This window comes from Schistocerca cancellata, chromosome 4 (assembly GCF_023864275.1).
Source record: "Schistocerca cancellata isolate TAMUIC-IGC-003103 chromosome 4, iqSchCanc2.1, whole genome shotgun sequence".
Classification (NCBI taxonomy): domain Eukaryota; kingdom Metazoa; phylum Arthropoda; class Insecta; order Orthoptera; family Acrididae; genus Schistocerca; species Schistocerca cancellata.
The window spans coordinates 30,471,898-30,482,089 of record NC_064629.1 but is presented as its reverse complement, the minus strand read 5'-3'; the positions used below and the strand labels follow the sequence as shown (position 1 = coordinate 30,482,089).

General features: G+C 44.4%; 1 non-coding gene across 1 annotated transcript; it reads right to left on the bottom strand.

The window, feature by feature from the left end:
* Window positions 1-6,058: 6,058 nt before the first annotated feature.
* Window positions 6,059-6,131, bottom strand: Trnaa-cgc (transfer RNA alanine (anticodon CGC)). The gene has a single exon. It is a non-coding gene; the product is annotated as a tRNA-Ala (tRNA).
* Between the last annotated feature and the right edge of the window lie 4,061 nt (window positions 6,132-10,192).

Here is a 10,192-nt window from a genome sequence, read left to right as displayed (position 1 = left end):
ACACCAGACTTCTGAACTTTGCCTGTTGAATGCAAACATCGCATGATGGTTAAATAGTAATCTATCACATATATCAGTAGTCGAGACTTCCTTAATGTGGAAAATCATTCATGCCAGAACGATCTTTGTTGAAACACGAATATCTTTTTCTGGCGTATTTTTACCAAAAGCACTCGCTCCAAACACAGTTCAAATCTTTCTAGCTGCCTCCTCTGCATTCACCCCTCTGTTATACCAAAAGTAAACGTTGTGTTGCAGATGTTACACCTTTTTCCACTTGCGACTCAATTTTACAATGCTTAACTGTAGTTCATGATTTTCAAGTATGCAAAATCCAGTGCTTAACTGCAAGATGATAACTAGAACTTCAAATTCGAAAATGACGGTTGATACATACACTGACAACGCGGCGCCGCGTTCACATGGGCGGCGCCGGATTTCAGGCGGCGGGTGGCGTCTGGCCGGTGGCCGGTAGCCGCTGCAGCGCGAGGAAACGCTCGAACGGAAGCTGTTATGATCGCGGCGCAGCCACGAGCTGTCCTGCGGAATTGTTTCTGGAATACTTGTCGTTGCTGGTGGGTAGAATGTTAAGCGAATTATCTTTGATGCTCAATCAGAATCATAACTTTAGACCGAAATGTGGTAAAAAAAAATAATTGGACACGAACAGGCGACCATAAGCTTAGAATGCATGACGATTACCATTTTTTCTTTTCTTTTTTTTTCTTATTGTTCATTATTGATCGTTGTGTTTGGTCGTTGCGGACGTCGCAGGACATCCTGTTAAAGTTCGGTGGTTGATCCTTCCACTCAGTTTTTTTATTACAGAGGCCAACCGGCTCTCTGACCGAACACGCTGAGCTACCGTGCCGGCTAGCACTAGACCACGGGCTCACACAATCCGAGAAAACTCGGAAGTAGACAACACTTCCTCCTAACGCTTCCGCATCTTACAGTGTTGCCATATTGTGCAGATGGCCGGTCAGTTTTATTGGCTACGTTAAGTGAATAGACTCGGACTTAGTCTCTGTGGCAGGCGGCCAGCGGTCAGTTTTTATGTCTAAAACTGTACTCCAATGTGTTTCATTCACGTATCTGTGTGGCGCTAAAGTGTGGTTATGGATAATACGTATGCTCAGATTGCGAATGTAACATCATAAGTAAAGAGAGGGAAATGAATTAGGCGTCCTTCGTCTTCCGTAACATCAAATATATTTTAGTTATTCCATCTTAAATGAACTGCGCAGAAAATCATTCACCAGAAGTAAATAACTTGTTAGCAACATCAGATGATATTAACAGCTTTCCGGCGCGGGTTAGCCGTGCTTTCAACGGCGTCATATCGCGGATCGCACGGTGCTGTCGCCGGCGGTGTTTTTATGTCTAAGGCTGTACACTTGAGATATTTCGTTTCCCATGAAATGGTGGCAGACGATGCTGTGGTGTCTTCGAAGCGCGAGCTTCGTCAGTGCAAGATATCTCATCACAGCTGAGCGTACGTTTTCTTCCTGCTGCTAGTCTAATGGACAATGGCAATACTGTAGACTACTTTTTTACAACTATGTGATCATCGATTTATGTTCTTGGGTGGTTTATAATTATGTTAGTAAAATCACTCGATATTTTTATGTCCTTTAAATTACATTTGCTTCATGATTCGTATTGAAGACGTAGGAAACGTATGTTATTTGGTCCAGGAAGCACGTTCCAACATAAATTGATGCTTACACTGACATTTATGTTGCGAATTAGTCGTCTTATCCATCACGTGGATAACGAGGATGCTCCATTTCGCTACAGTTGTTTCATAGCTAACAAAGGAACCTCCCTATAAGTTGGCGCAGTGGATAGGCCTTGAAAAACTGAACACAGATCAATCAAGAAAACAGGAAGAAGTTGTGTGGAACTATGTAAAAAAAAGCAAAATATACAAACTGAGTAGTTGATGCGGACTGTGATGTCCTTAGGCTAGCTAGGTTTAAGTAGTTCTAGGTCTAGGGGCTGATGACATAAGCAGTTTGGTCGCATAGTTCTTGAAGCCATTTTTTGACCTTTCGCGTAAATTTTCTTTACATAAACGGCCGTATCTTTAGATTGCGTTGACATAGAAGCTCACTTTTTTACACCACCAAGGGACCGGTTACCGCAAGAAGTGCGATACATTTCCGCTTATTATGTCTACCCGTTCTGGAGGTAAACGGGTTTGAAAGGTTGGGTAGACCGATAGACGGTCAAGAAAGTGAGACTAGTAGGGTTCCGTTTTTACCGGTTTAGGTGACGAAATCCTAACAACGATAACAGCTACGACAGCTATTGAAGATGAGAGCCGCATAAATAACACCCCCTACTCTTTATTCGAAATGTTCTAGTTGTAGTCGATACATCAGCATATTAATCGTAGCTACGCTTTCGATCCAAATCACGTTTACAGGAATGCAAATAGAATCCATTTGCCTATACACGTTGTAATTCACATCCCAGTATTAATGCTACCGTGTTTTAGAAGTGCGAACATTCCCATTGCTAGGTAGCTTAAGAAACGCTTAGGCTAATGAACGTTTTCTGGCTGTGGCGAGTCTAGTGGAGAATTCGAAACAGTGTAGAATATGTTTGGCAGCTATGTAGCCGTTTATTTCCTGAGGTGGTGCAGAATTATCCCACTAAATTTACCCTCTAATAAGAGTATTTTGTTATTTCGATAAACATCCCGAATGATTATCACATAAGCGGTGACATAAAGGAAGAAAATTCATGTTTTTGAGCCCAGAAAGCTCTATGGAACAGAATCTGTAGATCATTTTACCATTTTCATTGCGGAATTGCCGGCTTATTCATGTCTGGGGTAATAATAGAGGGCTGTTTGCCTGGGTTGTCTGCTAGCGTAGTGAAAGGAAGGTCTGGTTTGTTTTCGGTTCTAATCTCGATGGAGGCAGGTAGAATATCAGTAAAGCAATTTTAAGAAATTCTCGCGCCCTCAATACTTTTTATCGCTACCTTTATTCTGTACTGCCGCCAAGTGCATGTCAATATGACACTCTTGTAGAATTTCATACATGTTACTGCCTACTTTTTCCGCTTCTGTCAATAATGGAATTGACTTAAGTGTGGCACTGAATGATTTTTAACTGAATTGCGTTATGAATCTTCACGCATTGCTAAATTTGCACACTTTCATGGTAGGTCAGCAACGGTAATCCAGTAGGACTGGTCTGAACGTTGACACAGACCGTTTCGCGGCCGAAAGCGGATAATATTTTGCTAATTCGTAACGATCCGGCGTTCTTTGTCTTACTAAAACAGTTATGTTATCTCGATAAGTTGAAATTCATTTTTATTGGTACAGTTCATACCAATTAGCGTTTCTTCCTTCATTCTGTCGTATATTTACGTGTTGTATTTAACACACTAACCAGCACTAATATAGTCTTACAAATTATTGAAAACAGCCTAAAAAAGTTCAGATAGTTTGTCAATTTCACGCCTGTGCATAGTATGTTGGGAGCACTTCGTCGCCTTGCCGGTTATGCTGTGTAGCAGACTTTAAAGCCGTGCGGATCAGCATAACGAAAAGGCGAGGGGTCTCGCTCGTTTTGTCCACGACTGTACATATGCAGGGTAGTGAGAATCAACCATACAGTACTGCAACATGCATTGCCTCAACACAGTGGGACGTCCAAAGGCAACAGGAATTGTAGAATGCTGTTGTTCTCAAATTACTTCCTGTACAATACTTTAATGCAACACCCATTTCATATACAACTGTTCAGCTTCTAAGTGAAGGCTACTTGTAAACATGAGCAAGCACAAGTTCTCTCAAGTTGGGAGTTTGTACAGTTCTTTGTCTTCTCCAGCCATTTTGTTGTTGTGGTACCACTTGCACTGTTTTCCTTGCCTGTGGGAACATTCTTGGAAGCATGGTGATTGTCAAATGTTTGATGTGGCTACTTGGACTGATACAAATTGTCAGGTTTCTGTTATTTCCCATTGCTTATATGTACACAGAATCATGTCTGCTAATTCCATTGTATTTTATAGATTTAGTTATAAAATTTTTTGTTGATGATACATTCACAGCTTTAATTCTACCTGCCTGTAACTACAATGAGCTGGACACTCATATTTAACTGCGAGATAAATGTGCACTTAGGTTTATATCTGTAAAGATGCTAACATGAGCCTGGTAAGGAGTTTTTGGTCATTTTTCCTTCCTTTTAATGGATACTCCTAAGTGTATGTTTTGTTTACAGTGGACATGAAACCTGGCAAAGAAACTAGTCTCATCCCCTCAAAAGCACATTTTGATACAATGATTCTTTGTAGATAGTTTTAATATGATACTTCAGCTTTTTTGTGTGGGTGAGCAGCAGAAATATTTTTCTTACAGGTAGGTAATGTATGCTTCAGGAGCTAATAGAGGTATTTGAATGAAGCAATGGAAAGTCCAGGTTGGGATATCAACAATTATGGAAAGATAGATTTCCACTCACCATAAAGATGAAATGTTGAGCTGCAGACAGGCACAATGAAACGATTGTTACACATTATGCTTTCAGATAAAGCCTTCATTGGAAAAGAAAAACACACACACATTTACACATGGAAGCACACCTCCACATGCACATGACACTATCTCTGGCTGTTCAGGCCAGACTGAAAGTGAGGAATGACAATCTGTAGAGGAGCATGAAGGGAACTGATAGCAGAGGGGGGGGGGGGGGGACAGTGCTACCTGGCAGAATACGCAGGATCTATAGGTAGCAGACAAAGCTACCTGGTGCAGCAGTAGGAGGCTGCGGGGGAAGAGGGAAGAGAAATAAAGGGAGCAGAAAAGAGAAGAACAGAGAAGGGGAAAAAGATCAGCAGATGCATTGCCAGAGATCAGTGCATAATGATGGTGAGGGGATGCGAGTTGGGAGGAGATGAAAGGACAGAGGGGGTGGAAACTGTTGGGTGGAGGGTGTGGGGACAGTAGGTTACCATAGGTTGAGGCTGGGGTGATTTCAGTAGAAGAGAATGTGTTGTGAGGATAACTCCAATCTGTGTGGTTCATAAAAGCTGTTGCTGGATGGGAGGATTCAGATAGCCCAGGTAGTGAATCAATCATTGAAATCAAGCATATTGTGTTCAGCTGTGCATTGTGTAACAGGGTGGCCACTTTATTTTTGGTAACAGTTTGGCATTGACCTTTCATTCTGGTGGATAGCTGGTTGGAAGTCATACCGATATAAAAAGCTGAGTAATGATTGCAGCAGAGCTGGTACACAACAACATGTCTGCAGTCACAGGTGGCATGGCCTCTGACGAGGTAGGATAAGCCTGTGACAGGACTTGAATAGACAGTGCTGGGTAGGTGTATTGGACAGTTCCTGCACCCGAGTCTTTCACAGGAATACGATCCCTGTGTTAGGGGTGGGGATTGGCAGAGTCACAGGGATGGGCTAGGATGTCACGGAGGTTGGGTGGACAATGGAACACCACTTTAAGAGGGATTACAAGGATCTTGGGTAGGATATACCTCATATCAGGGCATGATGATAGATAATCAAAGACCTGATGAAAGATGTGGTTCAGTTATTTCATTAGGGGTGGCATTGGGTGATGAGGGGGTCACTACTTTATAGCTGGATCTTGTAGGTGGTGCGAGGATTTGGGGTCTATCGAAATGTGGGTACTGTTTGTGGTTGGTGAGTTTAATGTGGACAGAGGTGTGGATGGAGGTCTCAGAGAGAAGGAGGTCATTGGCCAGGAAGGCGGCACGATGGGTTGAGAAGGACCAAGTGAAGTGCAGGAGAGCGAAGGTTTTGAGGTTTTCAAGGAAAGAGTATACTGTGTCCTGGCCCAGAGACCAAATCATGAAAATATAATCCATAAACCTGGAGGAGGGGGAGGAGGAGGAGATTAGTGTTTAACGTCCCGTCGACAACGAGGTCATTAGAGATGGAGCGCAAGCTCGGGTGAGGGAAGGATGGGGAAGGAAATCAGCCGTGCCCTTTCAAAGGAACCATCCCGGCATTTGCCTGAAGCGATTTAGGGAAATCACGGAAAACCTAAATCAGGATGGCCGGAGACGGGATTGAACCGTCGTCCTCCCGAATGCGAGTCCAGTGTGCTAACCACTGCACCACCTCGCTCGGTATCCATAAACCTGAGTCATATTAGGCAGTTTGGGTTTTGGGAGGCTAGGAAAGCTTCCTCTAGATAGCCCATAAACATGTTGGCATAGGGGGGTGCCATGTAGATGCTCATTGCTGTGCCACAGATTTGTTTGTATGCTTTCCCTTCAACAGAGAAGTAGTTGTGTATTAGGATATAGTTAGTAAGGTGTATGAAGAATGAGGTAGAGGGTTTGGATTCAGCAGGACATTTGAAGAGGAAGTGTTCAATAGTGGCAAGACCATGCCCATGAGGGATGCTGGTGTATACAGAAGTGGTATCAACAGTAACAATTAGGGATCTATGAATTATTGGGTTGGGGACAGTGAAGAGTCGGTGAAGAAAGTAGTTAGTATCTTTGATGTGAGAAGCTAGATTTTGGTTGCAGGTGTTGGTCAATGAGGGACACAATTCTTTCAATGGGCGTTCAATAACCAGCTACAGTGGGGCATCCAGGATTGTTGGGTTATGTATTTTGGGAAGTATGTAGAAGATGGGTGTACAGAGTGTGATAGGGGTGAGGAGTGAAATGGAGTCAAGTGAGAGCTTCTGGTTAGGGCATTAGGCTTTGATAATTGGGAATGGAAGTTATGTTGGTGTTCTGGATTGGAATCACATGGTAGACTTTATAGGTGGAGGAGTTAGACAACTGACAAAGGCCTTCTGTCAGTTAGTCACTGTAATTCATAATGACAGTGGAGGAACCTTTGCCTGTAGGAAGGATCATTAGGTCAGGATCTGTTTTGAGGCTTTGTATGGCTGTCCTCTCTTTTGCTGAAAGGTTGTTCTCAGGAGGGACCTGGGGAGGGATGATGAAGCCAAAATGGAGGTAAATCCTGTAAGGTGAAAGGGGTTGGTTAGGTGGAAGGGGGGAGGATCACAGTTGGATGGTGGTGTGAACTGGGAGAGACAGGGTTTGTTGTTTATTGTTGGGATTGGGTTGGCTTTGGTTTTAGTGACTGGTGACAAAGAAGTGTATCCATTGCACTGATTGGTCGAAGCACAGTGAGTCTTTGACAAGTACAACATATTTAAACTTGGGTGTAGGGCTGAAGGTGAGACCTTTGAATAGAACTGTAACTTGAGTTGGGCTGATGATTTTGGTGTAAAAGTTAACAACAGCGTTCTGGGATTGTTTTGGCTCCAGATTTAGTGGAGTGTTGGAAGGGATCTTTGGGCATATGGCAAGTTGACAAGACAAGGTAGGCAACATTTGTGTACTATGAGGGGTTGATGAGGAGGAACACTGTGGCTAAGATAAGGGTTGGACAGTGGTGCCCCAAGGTGGCAGTAGGACGTCAGCAGGCTGGATAACTTATGGAGATGGTGTCTCGAGTGTTCTTCCAGGTGCTGGAGTGTGAAGGGGTCAATTTCAGAGATATGGTGTATGCAGTACAGATTGCACAGTAGCAATGTCTTGTGGAGGGAGCAGATGTTGTTTGAGGGTGTATGTTCTATGGAGATGTGTTTTTGCAGTGCCAGGTTTGTGAGGCACAAGGAGTGTTGGAATCTGAAAAGGTGAAGGTCACTGCAAAAGAAGGTGTGGGAGCCAGAGAAAGGAATTTTTATAGTTAAGCGTTGGGGGCATTCTATAATCTTGGCAGCATTTAAGGAACAGGATGGGGGACTGGGTTTTAGCCAGGGAATGGGATACTTATCTGAACTGCTGCATAAAGATGGAGCTTGGTCCATCGCGGCAATGATGGCGTTGGGAAAAAGAGAAATGACGTGGGAAATGAGTAAATAAAAGCGTTTGGTGTTGTGAGGGTAGCAGGTTAACCCTCCATTACTCGCACAATAATTCCTATTACGGTCCCACGTGTGAATGACAGGTGTCATCCTCAATGTAAACTGTGAATTTGGAAACGTTGAATGGTGCATATGAATGATTTTAGGAGTTAAATCTAAATATAACACACTTAATATACAAATACAGAAGGTATTTTTGGCAACTGTTCGGAAATAGCTCCAATAACTCTCTGACAGCAGGCAACTTATTATTCTCTCTGCAGATATCTCTATCAAGGTTACTATCAAACCTCAGACATCTTAAGTGCCAGCTGAAACTGTCTTCAGTCTTGCATAAGTAGCATGATTCAAGTCCAATGCCTTTAAAGTTATCCCACAACTCTGAGAAACTCTTTCTAGAACGTCTCGGAGACCCATACAGAAATTACAAATCTATGAAAGCTCTGACCTCTGTATCATCTGTTTCTTTAACATTCCTTTCCCTAGAAAATTTACCACGAACTACATGTAACAATAATGAGTATTATAGTTTCATCCAACACTAACTTCGTAATATCTGTTTCTGTCTTTGTCATGCAAGCTTCATTTTTGGGTCCAGGTAAAAGTGTAATAATATTATAAGATCCTGTTCTAACAATGGTAAGTTATTTAGCTTCCCTCCATTTAGCTATTCCACTTTTCCTGAAAGAAATATGTCATCTTGAATTACTTCTTCCTGTGATTCATATTGTCACGTAGAAGAAGGTGTAATTAGATGAATGACGAGTTTTTTTTTTTTTTCTTTATTGAATTTCAATTCCCCCCGGAGGGGGCGGGCTGGCAGCAGCTTAGGACGCCGCTCTACAGCCTACAGATTTTCTGACAAAGAGCAGGAGAAATAATAATAAAAAACAGGCGATAAAATCGGGGACTTAGTGAGTAACAAGGTGAAAAGAAAATGGGGAAATTAAAACAAACAACAGAGGGATGATGAAGCGAATAAAAATACATACGGAGCAGACAGGGGAAACAATAGACAATTAAAAAAAAACACGGCGACAGTCTGGATTCTGTTCGCAAAGTATATAAAATGCACACCCAGCGACAGCATGGTTTCTGTTCGCAACACAACACTGAATAGTCACTAGAACACAGCACGAAAAAGTCGGCAAAGGTGACACCACAGTCGAGAGCAGGTGGGGGGAAACTGGACAGGAGATGGGAAAACAAAAAGGGGGGGAAAGGAGAGTAAAAGCGAAGGGGGGGGAACCGGGAAAGGAGCTGATGGAGGATGAGGACCCATAAGAGGGGTGGGGGGCAGACGCGACAGGGAGGGGGGGTAGGCAGAGGAGGGGAATACAAAAGGACTGGGGGGGGAGAAGGGAGGTAGGGAGAGGTGTAGTGGGGAGGAAACAGGACGGAAGGGGGGGAAGAGGGAGCCCAGGGAAAGGACAGAGGAAAGGAGGGGGAGGGAGGATCAGAGTTGATAGGAAGGATAAATGGAGGGAGAGAGGGCATCATCCGGGAGGGGGAGTTGACGGAAGCCACCTTGGGAAAGGAGATGGAGGGTGTAGAGATGGAGGGTAGGGGGGACACAACGGTGAAGACGGGGCAGGGGGCGAGGATGGGAGAGGAGAGGAGCAACCAGGGGGTGAGGGGGTTCAAGACGGCGGGAGGTGTAGAGGATGCGGATATGTTCGAGGAAGAGGAGCAGATGGGGGAAAGGAATGAGATCATAGAGGATCCGCGTGGGGGACGGGAGGCGGATACGGAAGGCGAGGCGGAGTGCATGACGCTCAAGGATCTGGAGGGACTGATAGAATTTGGGGGGGGCAGATATCCAGGCAGGACTGGCATAACAGAGAATGGGATGGATTAAGGATTTGTAGGTGTGGAGGATGGTAGAGGGGTGCAACCCCCATGTCCGGCCAGAGAGGAGTTTGAGGAGGCGGAGGCGGTTGTGGGCTTTGGATTGGAGGGATCGGAGATGAGGGATCCAGGTGAGGTGACGGTCAATGGTGAGGCCAAGGTATGTGAGGGTGGGGGTGAGACGGACAGGACGTGCGCAGACAGTAAGGGAGAAATCCAGGAGCCGGAAGGAGCGAGTGGTACGACCTACGATGATTGCCTGGGTCTTGGAAGGATTGAGTTTCAGGAGCCATTGGTTACACCATGCAGCAAAAAGGTCAAGGTGATTCTGGAGAAGGCGTTGGGACCGTTGGAGGGTAGGAGCGAGGGCGAGGAATGCGGTGTCATCAGCATATTGCAAGAGGTGCACTGGAGGGGGGGGGTTGGGGCATATCTGCTGTGT